The sequence below is a fragment of the Pseudophryne corroboree genome, chromosome 3 (assembly GCF_028390025.1).
Source record: "Pseudophryne corroboree isolate aPseCor3 chromosome 3, aPseCor3.hap2, whole genome shotgun sequence".
Classification (NCBI taxonomy): domain Eukaryota; kingdom Metazoa; phylum Chordata; class Amphibia; order Anura; family Myobatrachidae; genus Pseudophryne; species Pseudophryne corroboree.
Window position 1 is genome coordinate 117,372,549 of NC_086446.1, and position 13,284 is coordinate 117,385,832.

The following is a 13,284-nucleotide window of genomic DNA, read 5'->3' on the forward strand; positions in this document are numbered from 1 at the left end:
TAAATGAATACGTTTGAAAATGGAATGCATCAACAGAACGGTGTTGGAAGAATAAAAATATCTACAGCACCTTGTATTCCCAGGTGGTCTCCCATCCAAGTACTAACCAGGCCCAACACTGCTTAGCTTCCAAGATCAGATGAGATTGGGCGTATCCAGTGTGGTGTGGCTGTAGATGAGCTTTGTGGTTTCTGTTTGAACTTTTCTACTTCTAACTACTGGTTCATAAATGAATACGTTTGAAAATGGAATGCATCAACAGAACGGTGTTGGCAGTATAAAAATATCTACAGCACCTTGTATTCCCAGGTGGTCTCCCATCCAAGTACTAACCAGGCCCAACACTGTTTAGCTTCCAAGATCAGATGAGATTGGGCATATCCAGCGTGGTGTGGCTGTAGATGAACTTTGTGGTTTCTGTTAGAACTTTTCTACTTCTAACTACTGGTTCATAAATGAATATGTTTTAAAATGGAATGCATCAACAGAACGGTGTTTGCAGTATAAAATTATCTACAGCACCTTGTATTCCCAGGTGGTCTCCCATCCAAGTACTAACCAGGCCCAACACTGCTTAGCTTCCAAGATCAGATGAGATTGGGCGTATCCAGTGTGGTGTGGCTGTAGATGAGCTTCATGGTTTCTGTTAGAACTTTTCTACTTCTAACTACTGGTTCATAAATGAATACATTTGAAAATGGAATGCATCAACAGAACGGTGTTGGCAGTATAAAAATATCTACAGCACCTTGTATTCCCAGGTGGTCTCCCATCCAAGTACTAACCAGGCCCAACACTGCTTAGCTTCCAAGATCAGATGAGATTGGGCGTATCCAGTGTGGTGTGGCTGTAGATGAGCTTTGTGGTTTATGTTAGAACTTTTCTACTTGTATCTACTGGTTCATAAATGAATACGTTTGAAAATGGAATGCATCAACAGAACGGTGTTGGCAGTATAAAAATATCTACAGCACCTTGTATTCCCAGGTGGTCTCCCATCAAAGTACTAACCAGGCCCAACACTGCTTAGCTTCCAAGATCAGATGAGATTGGGCGTATCCAGTGTGGTGTGGCTGTAGATGAGCTTTGTGGTTTCTGTTTGAACTTTTCTACTTCTAACTACTGGTTCATAAATGAATACGTTTGAAAATGGAATGCACCAACAGAACGGTGTTGGCAGTATAAAAATATCTACAGCACCTTGTATTCCCAGGTCGTCTCCCATCCAAGAACTAACCAGGCCCAACACTGCTTAGCTTCCAAGATCAGAGGAGATTGGGCATATCCAGTGTGGTGTGGCTGTAGATGAACTTTGTGGTTTCTGTTAGAACTTTTCTACTTCTAACTACTGGTTCATAAATGAATATGTTTTAAAATGGAATGCATCAACAGAACGGTGTTTGCAGTATAAAATTATCTACAGCACCTTGTATTCCCAGGTGGTCTCCCATCCAAGTACTAACCAGGCCCAACACTGCTTAGCTTCCAAGATCAGATGAGATTGGGCGTATCCAGTGTGGTGTGGCTGTAGATGAGCTTTATGGTTTCTGTTAGAACTTTTCTACTTCTAACTACTGGTTCATAAATGAATACTTTTGAAAATGGAATGCATCAACAGAACGGTGTTGGCAGTATAAAAATATCTACAGCACCTTGTATTCCCAGGTGGTCTCCCATCCAAGTACTAACCAGGCCCAACACTGCTTAGCTTCCAAGATCAGATGAGATTGGGCGTACCCAGTGTGGTGTGGCTGTAGATGAGCTTTGTGGTTTCTGTTAGAACTTTTCTACTTGTAACTACTGGTTCATAAATGAATACGTTTGAAAATGGAATGCATCAACAGAACGGTGTTGGCAGTATAAAATATCTACAGCACCTTGTATTCCCAGGTGGTCTCCCATCAAAGTACTAACCAGGCCCAACACTGCTTAGCTTCCAAGATCAGATGAGATTGGGCGTATCCAGTGTGGTGTGGCTGTAGATGAGCTTTGTGGTTTCTGTTTGAACTTTTCTACTTCTAACTACTGGTTCATAAATGAATACGTTTGAAAATGGAATGCATCAACAGAACGGTGTTGGCAGTATAAAAATATCTACAGCACCTTGTATTCCCAGGTGGTCTCCCATCCAAGAACTAACCAGGCCCAACACTGCTTAGCTTCCAAGATCAGAGGAGATTGGGCATATCCAGTGTGGTGTGGCTGTAGATGAACTTTGTGGTTTCTGTTAGAACTTTTCTACTTCTAACTACTGGTTCATAAATGAATATGTTTTAAAATGGAATGCATCAACAGAACGGTGTTTGCAGTATAAAATTATCTACAGCACCTTGTATTCCCAGGTGGTCTCCCATCCAAGTACTAACCAGGCCCAACACTGCTTAGCTTCCAAGATCAGATGAGATTGGGCGTATCCAGTGTGGTGTGGCTGTAGATGAACTTTATGGTTTCTGTTAGAACTTTTCTACTTCTAACTACTGGTTCATAAATGAATACATTTGAAAATGGAATGCATCAACAGAACGGTGTTGGCAGTATAAAAATATCTACAGCACCTTGTATTCCCAGGTGGTCTCCCATCCAAGTACTAACCAGGCCCAACACTGCTTAGCTTCCAAGATCAGATGAGATTGGGCGTATCCAGTGTTGTGTGGCTGTAGATGAGCTTTGTGGTTTCTGTTAGAACTTTTCTACTTCTAACTACTGGTTCATAAATGAATACGTTTGAAAATGGAATGCGTTTGAAAATGGAATGCATCAACAGAACGGTGTTGGCAGTATAAAAATATCTACAGCACCTTGTATTCCCAGGTGGTCTCCCATCCAAATACTAACCAGGCCCAACACTGCTTAGCTTCCAAGATCAGATGAGATTGGGCGTATCCAGTGTGGTGTGGCTGTAGATGAGCTTTGTGGTTTCTGTTAGAACTTTTCTACTTCTAACTACTGGTTCATAAATGAATACTTTTGAAAATGGAATGCATCAACAGTACGGTGTTGGCAGTATAAAAATATCTACAGCACCTTGTATTCCCAGGTGGTCTCCCATCCAAGTACTAACCAGGCTCAACACTGCTTAGCTTCCTAGATCAGATGAGATTGGGCGTATCCAGTGTGGTGTGGCTGTACATGAGCTTTGTGGTTTCTGTTAGAACTTTTCTACTTCTAACTACTGGTTCATAAATGAATACGTTTGAAAATGGAATGCATCAACAGAACGGTGTTGGCAGTATAAAAATATTTACAGCACCTATGTATTCCCAGGTGGTCTCCCATCCAAGTACTAACCAGGCCCAACACTGCTTAGCTTCCAAGATCAGATGAGATTGGGCGTATCCAGTGTGGTGTGGCTGTAGATGAGCTTTATGGTTTCTGTTAGAACTTTTCTACTTCTAACTACTGGTTCATAAATGAATACGTTTGAAAATGGAATGCATCAACAGAACGGTGTTGGCAGTATAAAAATATCTACAGCACCTTGTATTCCCAGGTGGTCTCCCATCCAAGTACTAACCAGGCCCAACACTGCTTTGCTTCCAAGATCAGATGAGATTGGGCGTATCCAGTGTGGTGTGGCTGTAGATAAAATTTGTGGTTTCTGTTAGAACTTTTCTACTTCTAACTACTGGTTCATAAATGAATACGTTTGAAAATGGAATGCATCAACAGAACGGTGTTGGCAGTATAAAAATATCTACAGCACCTATGTATTCCCAGGTGGTCTCCCATCCAAGTACTAACCAGGCCCAACACTGCTTAGCTTCCAAGATCAGATGAGATTGGGCGTATCCAGTGTGGTGTGGCTGTAGATGAGCTTCATGGTTTCTGTTAGAACTTTTCTACTTCTAACTACTGGTTCATAAATGAATACATTTGAAAATGGAATGCATCAACAGAACGTTGTTGGCAGTATAAAAATATCTACAGCACCTTGTATTCCCAGGTGGTCTCCCATCCAAGTACTAACCAGGCCCAACACTGCTTAGCTTCCAAGATCAGATGAGATTGGGCGTATCCAGTGTGGTGTGGCTGTAGATGAGCTTTGTGGTTTATGTTAGAACTTTTCTACTTGTAACTACTGGTTCATAAATGAATACGTTTGAAAATGGAATGCATCAACAGAACGGTGTTGGCAGTATAAAAATATCTACAGCACCTTGTATTCCCAGGTGGTCTCCCATCAAAGTACTAACCAGGCCCAACACTGCTTAGCTTCCAAGATCAGATGAGATTGGGCGTATCCAGTGTGGTGTGGCTGTAGATGAGCTTTGTGGTTTCTGTTTGAACTTTTCTACTTCTAACTACTGGTTCATAAATGAATACGTTTGAAAATGGAATGCATCAACAGAACGGTGTTGGCAGTATGAAAATATCTACAGCACCTTGTATTCCCAGGTGGTCTCCCATCCAAGAACTAACCAGGCCCAACACTGCTTAGCTTCCAAGATCAGATGAGATTGGGCATATCCAGTGTGGTGTGGCTGTAGATGAACTTTGTGGTTTCTGTTAGAACTTTTCTACTTCTAACTACTGGTTCATAAATGAATATGTTTTAAAATGGAATGCATCAACAGAACGGTGTTTGCAGTATAAAATTATCTACAGCACCTTGTATTCCCAGGTGGTCTCCCATCCAAGTACTAACCAGGCCCAACACTGCTTAGCTTCCAAGATCAGATGAGATTGGGCGTATCCAGTGTGGTGTGGCTGTAGATGAGCTTTATGGTTTCTGTTAGAACTTTTCTACTTCTAACTACTGGTTCATAAATGAATACATTTGAAAATGGAATGCATCAACAGAACGGTGTTGGCAGTATAAAAATATCTACAGCACCTTGTATTCCCAGGTGGTCTCCCATCCAAGTACTAACCAGGCCCAACACTGCTTAGCTTCCAAGATCAGATGAGATTGGGCATATCCAGTGTTGTGTGGCTGTAGATGAGCTTTGTGGTTTCTGTTAGAACTTTTCTACTTCTAACTGCTGGTTCATAAATGAATACGTTTGAAAATGGAATGCATCAACAGAACGGTGTTGGCAGTATAAAATTATCTACAGCACCTTGTATTCCCAGGTGGTCTCCCATCCAAGTACTAACCAGGCCCAACACTGTTTAGCTTCCAAGATCAGATGAGATTGGGCGTATCCAGTGTGGTGTGGCTGTAGATGAGCTTTGTGGTTTCTGTTAGAACTTTTCTACAGATGTAGCCACCTTTATCTTGACTGTTTCTCCGCCGAGACGGGCGTTTAGCCACGCTAAGGCGATAGCTGAGTTTAATCACAGGCAGGCGCGTTGAGACGATCTAGATACTCATCATGCATTACACATCTCCACCACTGTGTGGCTAATGCTCCACTAATCCAGTACTTTCGATCGTACAGTATAGCGGCGGATTGATCTACAGCTCTGGCAATACTGTAGGCGTAACGGGAGGCGGTGGAAAAAGTATGGAGTACAGTACTGTATGTGTATGGAGACGCAACTACAGTAATTGTGTAAAAGGAAGAATGTACAGTACAATGTATAAACACCGTGCTTTTAAAATATATGAGCGTCTGAGTTCGCTAATGCATAATGGGAATGGAGGACTAGCAGAAGGCGGAGGAAAACACCGTGCTTTACAAATGCGAGCGTCCGAGTCCTCTAAGGCATAAACCAACAGCAATGGGGCGGGGGCCGGGCGCTGTTTGCAGTACTTTCACACATGAAATTAGAAATCTCTCATGAGGCGTCATGGGCTAGGGGTGAAGGCTCCCACCTCCCTCACTGGGGGTCCAGGGTTCGAGACATGATGTGCTTTCTTTCTTTTTTTTTTTTTTTCTGTAATAATGCACTGTATTATTTTATTTACATTGTAAGACAGTCAATGGAAGGATGCACACAGGTTTCACATAAATCAAAGTACATCTGCAGGAGCGATTCTTTACGCTAAATGCACCCAAACAGCGTGAATGAAATGAGTGTATTCTGACGCTACCAACTAAGCAAAACAGTACTGTAGATCTTCAGCGTTTGTGCATTGCACAGGACCTGAATTTCCTCCCTGTGCAGGCCCCCAGGGGGGAAGGGCGATGGGGGTAGGGGGGAGACGATGGAAAATACTGTGCCTTTGAAATGCAATTACAGTACATGAGCGTCCGAGTACACTACGGCATACTGTAAACCAACACCAATGGGAAGGAAGTGCCAACCTTATTTTTAATGTGTTCCCGTGACATTCACTTTAACATTTTTTTTTTTCTCTCCAATACAGTACATCCAATGGAAGGATGCACACAGGTTTCACATACTGTAAATCAAAGTACATCTGCAGGAGCGATTCTTTACGCTAAATGCAACCTACAGTACGGTACTGTAAGTGAGCAAAATAGTACTACAGTGGGCGTTTGTGTATTGCACATGACCTGCATTCCCTCCCTGTCTACTGCATGATCTGTGCAGGCTCCCATGGGGGAAGGGCAACAGGCTAGCAGGAGGCGGAGGAAAACACCGTGCTTTACAAATGCGAGCGTCCGAGTCCTCTAAGGCATAAACCAACAGCAATGGGGCGAGGGCCGGGCGCTGTTTGCAGTACTTTCACACATGAAATTAGAAATCTCTCATGAGGCATCGTGGGCTAGGGGTGAAGGCTCCCACCTCCCTCACTGGGGGTCCAGGGTTCGAGACATGATGTGCTTTCTTTCTTTTTTTTTTTTTTTTCTGTAATAATGCACTGTATTATTTTATTTACATTGTAAGACAGTCAATGGAAGGATGCACACAGGTTTCACATAAATCAAAGTACATCTGCAGGAGCGATTCTTTACGCTAAATGCACCCAAACAGCGTGAATGAAATGAGTGTATTCTGACGCTACCAACTAAGCAAAACAGTACTGTAGATCTTCAGCGTTTGTGCATTGCACAGGACCTGAATTTCCTCCCTGTGCAGGCCCCCAGGGGGGAAGGGCGATGGGGGTAGGGGGGAGACGATGGAAAATACTGTGCCTTTGAAATGCAATTACAGTACATGAGCGTCTGAGTACACTACGGCATACTGTAAACCAACACCAATGGGAAGGAAGTGCCAACCTTATTTTTAATGTGTTCCCGTGACATTCACTTTAACATTTTTTTTTTTCTCTCCAATACAGTACATCCAATGGAAGGATGCACACAGGTTTCACATAAATCAAAGTACATCTGCAGGAGCGATTCTTTACGCTAAATGCAACCTACAGTACGGTACTGTAAGTGAGCAAAATAGTACTACAGTGGGCGTTTGTGTATTGCACATGACCTGCATTCCCTCCCTGTCTACTGCATGATCTGTGCAGGCTCCCATGGGGGAAGGGCAACAGGCTAGCAGAAGGCGGAGGAAAACACCGTGCTTTACAAATGTGAGCGTCCGAGTCCTCTAAGGCATAAACCAACAGCAATGGGGCGGGGGCCGGGCGCTGTTTGCAGTACTTTCACACATGAAATTAGAAATCTCTCATGAGGCGTCGTGGGCTAGGGGTGAAGGCTCCCACCTCCCTCACTGGGGGTCCAGGGTTCGAGACATGATGTGCTTTCTTTCTTTTTTTTTTTTTTTCTGTAATAATGCACTGTATTATTTTATTTACATTGTAAGACAGTCAATGGAAGGATGCACACAGGTTTCACATAAATCAAAGTACATCTGCAGGAGCGATTCTTTACGCTAAATGCACCCAAACAGCGTGAATGAAATGAGTGTATTCTGACGCTACCAACTAAGCAAAACAGTACTGTAGATCTTCAGCGTTTGTGCATTGCACAGGACCTGAATTTCCTCCCTGTGCAGGCCCCCAGGGGGGAAGGGCGATGGGGGTAGGGGGGAGACGATGGAAAATACTGTGCCTTTGAAATGCAATTACAGTACATGAGCGTCCGAGTACACTACGGCATACTGTAAACCAACACCAATGGGAAGGAAGTGCCAACCTTATTTTTAATGTGTTCCCGTGACATTCACTTTAACATTTTTTTTTTCTCTCCAATACAGTACATCCAATGGAAGGATGCACACAGGTTTCACATAAATCAAAGTACATCTGCAGGAGCGATTCTTTACGCTAAATGCAACCTACAGTACGGTACTGTAAGTGAGCAAAATAGTACTACAGTGGGCGTTTGTGTATTGCACATGACCTGCATTCCCTCCCTGTCTACTGCATGATCTGTGCAGGCTCCCATGGGGGAAGGGCAACAGGCTAGCAGAAGGCGGAGGAAAACACCGTGCTTTACAAATGCGAGCGTCCGAGTCCTCTAAGGCATAAACCAACAGCAATGGGGCGGGGGCCGGGCGCTGTTTGCAGTACTTTCACACATGAAATTAGAAATCTCTCATGAGGCGTCGTGGGCTAGGGGTGAAGGCTCCCACCTCCCTCACTGGGGGTCCAGGGTTCGAGACATGATGTGCTTTCTTTCTTTTTTTTTTTTTTTTCTGTAATAATGCACTGTATTATTTTATTTACATTGTAAGACAGTCAATGGAAGGATGCACACAGGTTTCACATAAATCAAAGTACATCTGCAGGAGCGATTCTTTACGCTAAATGCACCCAAACAGCGTGAATGAAATGAGTGTATTCTGACGCTACCAACTAAGCAAAACAGTACTGTAGATCTTCAGCGTTTGTGCATTGCACAGGACCTGAATTTCCTCCCTGTGCAGGCCCCCAGGGGGGAAGGGCGATGGGGGTAGGGGGGAGACGATGGAAAATACTGTGCCTTTGAAATGCAATTACAGTACATGAGCGTCCGAGTACACTACGGCATACTGTAAACCAACACCAATGGGAAGGAAGTGCCAACCTTATTTTTAATGTGTTCCCGTGACATTCACTTTAACATTTTTTTTTTTTCTCCAATACAGTACATCCAATGGAAGGATGCACACAGGTTTCACATAAATCAAAGTACATCTGCAGGAGCGATTCTTTACGCTAAATGCAACCTACAGTACGGTACTGTAAGTGAGCAAAATAGTACTACAGTGGGCGTTTGTGTATTGCACATGACCTGCATTCCCTCCCTGTCTACTGCATGATCTGTGCAGGCTCCCATGGGGGAAGGGCAACAGGCTAGCAGAAGGCGGAGGAAAACACCGTGCTTTACAAATGCGAGCGTCCGAGTCCTCTAAGGCATAAACCAACAGCAATGGGGCGAGGGCCGGGCGCTGTTTGCAGTACTTTCACACATGAAATTAGAAATCTCTCATGAGGCATCGTGGGCTAGGGGTGAAGGCTCCCACCTCCCTCACTGGGGGTCCAGGGTTCGAGACATGATGTGCTTTCTTTCTTTTTTTTTTTTTTTCTGTAATAATGCACTGTATTATTTTATTTACATTGTAAGACAGTCAATGGAAGGATGCACACAGGTTTCACATAAATCAAAGTACATCTGCAGGAGCGATTCTTTACGCTAAATGCACCCAAACAGCGTGAATGAAATGAGTGTATTCTGACGGACTGTGCATCTTCGGTATTTGTGTATAGCATAAGACCTGTGAAGGCTCCCAGGAGGGAAGGGCGTAAGGCAAGACAGTGGAAAATACTGTGGTCAAAGAAAGGGCATATTTAAAACTAAGGGAAACTGTCACAAAGTACAGTAACTACAGTACTGTACGTTGAATGCCTGGAACGCACGACGTCTGAGACGCACGACGTCTGAGACGCACGACGTCTGGATCGCTCATTGAGCATAAGCATTGCTGCTGTACGTGACCGTCCCTATGCTCTGGGTGAGCTGCGCCATTTTGCCAGTGTGCTACAGTATGTCATCGAGTCCGGTGTACCATAATATGCATACTGTGTATTTTAGCTAGGGGATTGTGACGCTCCTTCAGCATTGCCCCATAGTCTGTACAATCTGGACTATTACTTGCTCCGTAGCCTAGGGCCTCTGTGGGGCAAGGAGTCATAGGTGGTAGCCATTTCTATTCAGTCTGCCCAGCTACAGAATTGTATGTGTACTGTGTACGGAGCATAGTACCTTAACCTGCATAGAACCTGCACATTATGGTACACCGGACTCGATCGCATAGAACCGCTCATGCAGCTACTGTATGCCCTGGTTTACAGTATGTGAATAAAAAAAATAATAAAGTGTCTGAAAAATACTACAGTAACATGCATTCGTACTTAAGGAATCGAACCCTGGACTCTGAGTATAGGAAGCGAAACACTTCACCACTTCGCCGCAGACAAATGTATAAATCCGTTGGTTTTGATTATGCTGTAATGGCTACGGGATTAGGACGATAACATACTGTAGAAAATTCCTAATCTTGAGAGGCAATAGTGAACTTGTAACACACATCCATTTGCGACAGTGTACACTACTGGTTTTACAGTACTGTGTTTTGTCTGCGGGACTTGGACGCTCACATACAGTATTCATAAAGTATTGTAGATGGATCATATACTGTATGCTGTACTACTGTATTTGCGTCGGTGTCGTACTGTATATACAGTACTGTATTAAATAATGCAGCGTAATGAGTACAGTATTTGCTGTATGCAGCGTAATGAGACGCCTTAGTAAAGTAGTCCTTATTATGTATGTCAGTATTGTATTTTACGAGAGACCACACGCATGCGCAGTGGTGATTGTAAAAAGCGACATCTGGTGGCTGATCGCAGGTATTACACGTAAAGGTAACGCCAAACGTCAAATGTCTGTCTCCGTGCGATTAGATAGCCTCTCTGTGGCTAGGCGCGCCTCGCTACGCCACAGTACGCTGCGTATGGTCGAACGGGACAACCGCCGCGGCCACTCAAGATAAAGGTGGCTACATCTGTACTTCTAACAGCTGGTTCATAAATGAATACGTTTGAAAATGGAATGCATCAACAGAACGGTGTTGGCAGTATAAAAATATCTACAGCACCTTGTATTACCAGGTGGTCTCCCATCCAAGTACTAACCAGGCCCAACACTGCTTAGTTTCCAAGATCAGATGAGATTGGGCGTATCCAGTGTGGTGTGGCTGTAGATGAACTTTGTGGTTTCTGTTAGAACTTTTCTACTTCTAACTACTGGTTCATAAATGAATATGCTTTAAAATGGAATGCATCAACAGAACGGTGTTGGCAGTATAAAATTATCTACAGCACCTTGTATACCCAGGTGGTCTCCCATCCAAGTACTAACCAGGCCCAACACTGCTTAGCTTCCAAGATCAGATGAGATTGGGCGTATCCAGTGTGGTGTGGCTGTAGATGAGCTTTATGGTTTCTGTTAGAACTTTTCTACTTCTAACTACTGGTTCATAAATGAATACATTTGAAAATGGAATGCATCAACAGAACGGTGTTGGCAGTATAAAAATATCTACAGCACCTTGTATTCCCAGGTGGTCTCCCATCCAAGTACTAACCAGGCCCAACACGGCTTAGCTTCCAAGATCAGATGAGATTGGGCGTATCCAGTGTGGTGTGGCTGTAGATGAGCTTTGTGGTTTCTGTTTGAACTTTTCTACTTCTAACTACTGGTTCATAAATGAATATGTTTGAAAATGGAATGCATCAACAGAACGGTGTTGGCAGTATAAAAATATCTACAGCACCTTGTATTCCCAGGTGGTCTCCCATCCAAGAACTAACCAGGCCCAACACTGCTTAGCTTCCAAGATCAGATGAGATTGGGCATATCCAGTGTGGTGTGGCTGTAGATGAACTTTGTGGTTTCTGTTAGAACTTTTCTACTTCTAACTACTGGTTCATAAATGAATATGTTTTAAAATAGAATGCATCAACAGAACGGTGTTTGCAGTATAAAATTATCTACAGCACCTTGTATTCCCAGGTGGTCTCCCATCCAAGTACTAACCAGGCCCAACACTGCTTAGCTTCCAAGATCAGATGAGATTGGGCGTATCCAGTGTGGTGTGGCTGTAGATGAGCTTTATGGTTTCTGTTAGAACTTTTCTACTTCTAACTACTGGTTCATAAATGAATACATTTGAAAATGGAATGCATCAACAGAACGGTGTTGGCAGTATAAAAATATCTACAGCACCTTGTATTCCCAGGTGGTCTCCCATCCAAGTACTAACCAGGCCCAACACTGCTTAGCTTCCAAGATCAGATGAGATTGGGCGTATCCAGTGTGGTGTGGCTGTAGATGAGCTTTGTGGTTTCTGTTAGAACTTTTCTACTTCTAACTGCTGGTTCATAAATGAATACGTTTGAAAATGGAATGCATCAACAGAACGGTGTTGGCAGTATAAAAATATCTACAGCACCTTGTATTCCCAGGTGGTCTCCCATCCAAGTACTAACCAGGCCCAACACTGCTTAGCTTCCAAGATCAGATGAGATTGGGCGTATCCAGTGCGGTGTGGCTGTAGATGAGCTTTGTGGTTTCTGTTAGAACTTTTCTACTTTTAACTACTGGTTCATAAATGAATACGTTTGAAAATGGAATGCATCAACAGAACGGTGTTGGCAGTATAAAAATATCTACAGCACCTTGTATTCCCAGGTGGTCTCCCATCGAAGTACTAACCAGGCCCAACACTGCTTAGCTTCCAAGATCAGATGAGATTGGGCGTATCCAGTGTAGTGTGGCTGTAGATGAGCTGAGTGGTTTCTGTTAGAACGTTTCTACTTCTAACTACTGGTTCATAAATGAATATGTTTGAAAATGGAATGCATCAACAGAACGGTGTTGGCAGTATAAAAATATCTACAGCACCTTGTATTCCCAGGTGGTCTCCCATCCAAGTACTAACCAGGCCCAACACTGCTTAGCTTCCAAGATCAGATGAGATTGGGCGCATCCAGTGTGGTGTGGCTGTAGATGAGCTTCGTGGTTTCTGTTAGAACTTTTCTACTTCTAACTACTGGTTCATAAATGAATACGTTTGAAAATGGAATGCATCAACAGAACGGTGTTGGCAGTATAAAAATATCTACAGCACCTTGTATTCCCAGGTGGTCTCCCATCCAAGTAATAACCAGGCCCAATACTGCTTAGCTTCCAAGATCAGATGAGATTGGGCGTATCCAGTGTGGTGTAGCTGTAGATGAGCTTTGTGGTTTCTGTTTGAACTTTTCTACTTCTAACTACTGGTTCATAAATGAATACATTTGAAAATTGAATGCATCAACAGAACGGTGTTGGAAGTATAAAAATGTCTACAGCACCTTGTATTCCCAGGTGGTCTCCCATCCAAGTACTAAACAGGCCCAACACTGCTTAGCTTCCAAGATCAGATGAGATTGGGCGTATCCATTGTGGTGTGCTGTAGATGAACTTTGTGGTTTCTGTTAGAACT

At 43.4% G+C, this 13,284-nt stretch overlaps 28 non-coding genes and 6 pseudogenes across 28 annotated transcripts; all 34 read right to left on the reverse strand.

Annotated features, from left to right (window-relative positions):
- Window positions 1-58: 58 nt before the first annotated feature.
- LOC134900456 (5S ribosomal RNA) lies at window positions 59-177 on the reverse strand. Its single transcript, XR_010173965.1, has one exon. It is a non-coding gene; the product is annotated as a 5S ribosomal RNA (ribosomal RNA).
- A 107-nt stretch (window positions 178-284) lies between these two features.
- On the reverse strand, window positions 285-403 carry LOC135066964 (5S ribosomal RNA). Its single transcript, XR_010253196.1, has one exon. It is a non-coding gene; the product is annotated as a 5S ribosomal RNA (ribosomal RNA).
- A 107-nt stretch (window positions 404-510) lies between these two features.
- On the reverse strand, window positions 511-629 carry LOC134900458 (5S ribosomal RNA). Its single transcript, XR_010173967.1, has one exon. It is a non-coding gene; the product is annotated as a 5S ribosomal RNA (ribosomal RNA).
- Window positions 630-736: 107 nt separating this feature from the next.
- On the reverse strand, window positions 737-855 carry LOC134900459 (5S ribosomal RNA). The gene has a single exon (XR_010173968.1). It is a non-coding gene; the product is annotated as a 5S ribosomal RNA (ribosomal RNA).
- A 107-nt stretch (window positions 856-962) lies between these two features.
- LOC134901283 (5S ribosomal RNA) lies at window positions 963-1,081 on the reverse strand. The gene has a single exon (XR_010174774.1). It is a non-coding gene; the product is annotated as a 5S ribosomal RNA (ribosomal RNA).
- A 107-nt stretch (window positions 1,082-1,188) lies between these two features.
- Window positions 1,189-1,307, reverse strand: LOC134893879 (5S ribosomal RNA; annotated as a pseudogene).
- A 107-nt stretch (window positions 1,308-1,414) lies between these two features.
- LOC134900460 (5S ribosomal RNA) lies at window positions 1,415-1,533 on the reverse strand. Its single transcript, XR_010173969.1, has one exon. It is a non-coding gene; the product is annotated as a 5S ribosomal RNA (ribosomal RNA).
- Window positions 1,534-1,640: 107 nt separating this feature from the next.
- On the reverse strand, window positions 1,641-1,759 carry LOC135059507 (5S ribosomal RNA). Its single transcript, XR_010245911.1, has one exon. It is a non-coding gene; the product is annotated as a 5S ribosomal RNA (ribosomal RNA).
- Window positions 1,760-1,865: 106 nt separating this feature from the next.
- LOC134901284 (5S ribosomal RNA) lies at window positions 1,866-1,984 on the reverse strand. Its single transcript, XR_010174775.1, has one exon. It is a non-coding gene; the product is annotated as a 5S ribosomal RNA (ribosomal RNA).
- A 107-nt stretch (window positions 1,985-2,091) lies between these two features.
- On the reverse strand, window positions 2,092-2,210 carry LOC134888354 (5S ribosomal RNA; annotated as a pseudogene).
- A 107-nt stretch (window positions 2,211-2,317) lies between these two features.
- On the reverse strand, window positions 2,318-2,436 carry LOC134900461 (5S ribosomal RNA). The gene has a single exon (XR_010173970.1). It is a non-coding gene; the product is annotated as a 5S ribosomal RNA (ribosomal RNA).
- A 107-nt stretch (window positions 2,437-2,543) lies between these two features.
- On the reverse strand, window positions 2,544-2,662 carry LOC135067819 (5S ribosomal RNA). Its single transcript, XR_010254028.1, has one exon. It is a non-coding gene; the product is annotated as a 5S ribosomal RNA (ribosomal RNA).
- A 124-nt stretch (window positions 2,663-2,786) lies between these two features.
- Window positions 2,787-2,905, reverse strand: LOC135061924 (5S ribosomal RNA). Its single transcript, XR_010248289.1, has one exon. It is a non-coding gene; the product is annotated as a 5S ribosomal RNA (ribosomal RNA).
- A 107-nt stretch (window positions 2,906-3,012) lies between these two features.
- Window positions 3,013-3,131, reverse strand: LOC134892219 (5S ribosomal RNA; annotated as a pseudogene).
- A 107-nt stretch (window positions 3,132-3,238) lies between these two features.
- On the reverse strand, window positions 3,239-3,358 carry LOC135070312 (5S ribosomal RNA). Its single transcript, XR_010256480.1, has one exon. It is a non-coding gene; the product is annotated as a 5S ribosomal RNA (ribosomal RNA).
- A 107-nt stretch (window positions 3,359-3,465) lies between these two features.
- Window positions 3,466-3,584, reverse strand: LOC135060374 (5S ribosomal RNA). The gene has a single exon (XR_010246768.1). It is a non-coding gene; the product is annotated as a 5S ribosomal RNA (ribosomal RNA).
- Window positions 3,585-3,691: 107 nt separating this feature from the next.
- LOC135062852 (5S ribosomal RNA) lies at window positions 3,692-3,811 on the reverse strand. Its single transcript, XR_010249193.1, has one exon. It is a non-coding gene; the product is annotated as a 5S ribosomal RNA (ribosomal RNA).
- A 107-nt stretch (window positions 3,812-3,918) lies between these two features.
- LOC134900462 (5S ribosomal RNA) lies at window positions 3,919-4,037 on the reverse strand. Its single transcript, XR_010173971.1, has one exon. It is a non-coding gene; the product is annotated as a 5S ribosomal RNA (ribosomal RNA).
- A 107-nt stretch (window positions 4,038-4,144) lies between these two features.
- On the reverse strand, window positions 4,145-4,263 carry LOC134901285 (5S ribosomal RNA). The gene has a single exon (XR_010174776.1). It is a non-coding gene; the product is annotated as a 5S ribosomal RNA (ribosomal RNA).
- A 107-nt stretch (window positions 4,264-4,370) lies between these two features.
- On the reverse strand, window positions 4,371-4,489 carry LOC135069462 (5S ribosomal RNA). The gene has a single exon (XR_010255642.1). It is a non-coding gene; the product is annotated as a 5S ribosomal RNA (ribosomal RNA).
- A 107-nt stretch (window positions 4,490-4,596) lies between these two features.
- On the reverse strand, window positions 4,597-4,715 carry LOC134900463 (5S ribosomal RNA). Its single transcript, XR_010173972.1, has one exon. It is a non-coding gene; the product is annotated as a 5S ribosomal RNA (ribosomal RNA).
- Window positions 4,716-4,822: 107 nt separating this feature from the next.
- On the reverse strand, window positions 4,823-4,941 carry LOC134884916 (5S ribosomal RNA). The gene has a single exon (XR_010169047.1). It is a non-coding gene; the product is annotated as a 5S ribosomal RNA (ribosomal RNA).
- A 107-nt stretch (window positions 4,942-5,048) lies between these two features.
- LOC134902074 (5S ribosomal RNA) lies at window positions 5,049-5,167 on the reverse strand. Its single transcript, XR_010175549.1, has one exon. It is a non-coding gene; the product is annotated as a 5S ribosomal RNA (ribosomal RNA).
- Window positions 5,168-10,881: 5,714 nt separating this feature from the next.
- LOC134888239 (5S ribosomal RNA) lies at window positions 10,882-11,000 on the reverse strand (annotated as a pseudogene).
- A 107-nt stretch (window positions 11,001-11,107) lies between these two features.
- LOC135064053 (5S ribosomal RNA) lies at window positions 11,108-11,226 on the reverse strand. Its single transcript, XR_010250370.1, has one exon. It is a non-coding gene; the product is annotated as a 5S ribosomal RNA (ribosomal RNA).
- Window positions 11,227-11,333: 107 nt separating this feature from the next.
- On the reverse strand, window positions 11,334-11,452 carry LOC135063351 (5S ribosomal RNA). The gene has a single exon (XR_010249685.1). It is a non-coding gene; the product is annotated as a 5S ribosomal RNA (ribosomal RNA).
- A 107-nt stretch (window positions 11,453-11,559) lies between these two features.
- On the reverse strand, window positions 11,560-11,678 carry LOC135069463 (5S ribosomal RNA). The gene has a single exon (XR_010255643.1). It is a non-coding gene; the product is annotated as a 5S ribosomal RNA (ribosomal RNA).
- Window positions 11,679-11,785: 107 nt separating this feature from the next.
- Window positions 11,786-11,904, reverse strand: LOC134900464 (5S ribosomal RNA). The gene has a single exon (XR_010173973.1). It is a non-coding gene; the product is annotated as a 5S ribosomal RNA (ribosomal RNA).
- A 107-nt stretch (window positions 11,905-12,011) lies between these two features.
- LOC134900465 (5S ribosomal RNA) lies at window positions 12,012-12,130 on the reverse strand. The gene has a single exon (XR_010173974.1). It is a non-coding gene; the product is annotated as a 5S ribosomal RNA (ribosomal RNA).
- A 107-nt stretch (window positions 12,131-12,237) lies between these two features.
- Window positions 12,238-12,356, reverse strand: LOC134900876 (5S ribosomal RNA). Its single transcript, XR_010174378.1, has one exon. It is a non-coding gene; the product is annotated as a 5S ribosomal RNA (ribosomal RNA).
- Window positions 12,357-12,463: 107 nt separating this feature from the next.
- On the reverse strand, window positions 12,464-12,582 carry LOC135063001 (5S ribosomal RNA). Its single transcript, XR_010249342.1, has one exon. It is a non-coding gene; the product is annotated as a 5S ribosomal RNA (ribosomal RNA).
- A 107-nt stretch (window positions 12,583-12,689) lies between these two features.
- LOC134901472 (5S ribosomal RNA) lies at window positions 12,690-12,808 on the reverse strand. Its single transcript, XR_010174963.1, has one exon. It is a non-coding gene; the product is annotated as a 5S ribosomal RNA (ribosomal RNA).
- Window positions 12,809-12,915: 107 nt separating this feature from the next.
- On the reverse strand, window positions 12,916-13,034 carry LOC134888827 (5S ribosomal RNA; annotated as a pseudogene).
- A 107-nt stretch (window positions 13,035-13,141) lies between these two features.
- LOC134893060 (5S ribosomal RNA) lies at window positions 13,142-13,259 on the reverse strand (annotated as a pseudogene).
- Between the last annotated feature and the right edge of the window lie 25 nt (window positions 13,260-13,284).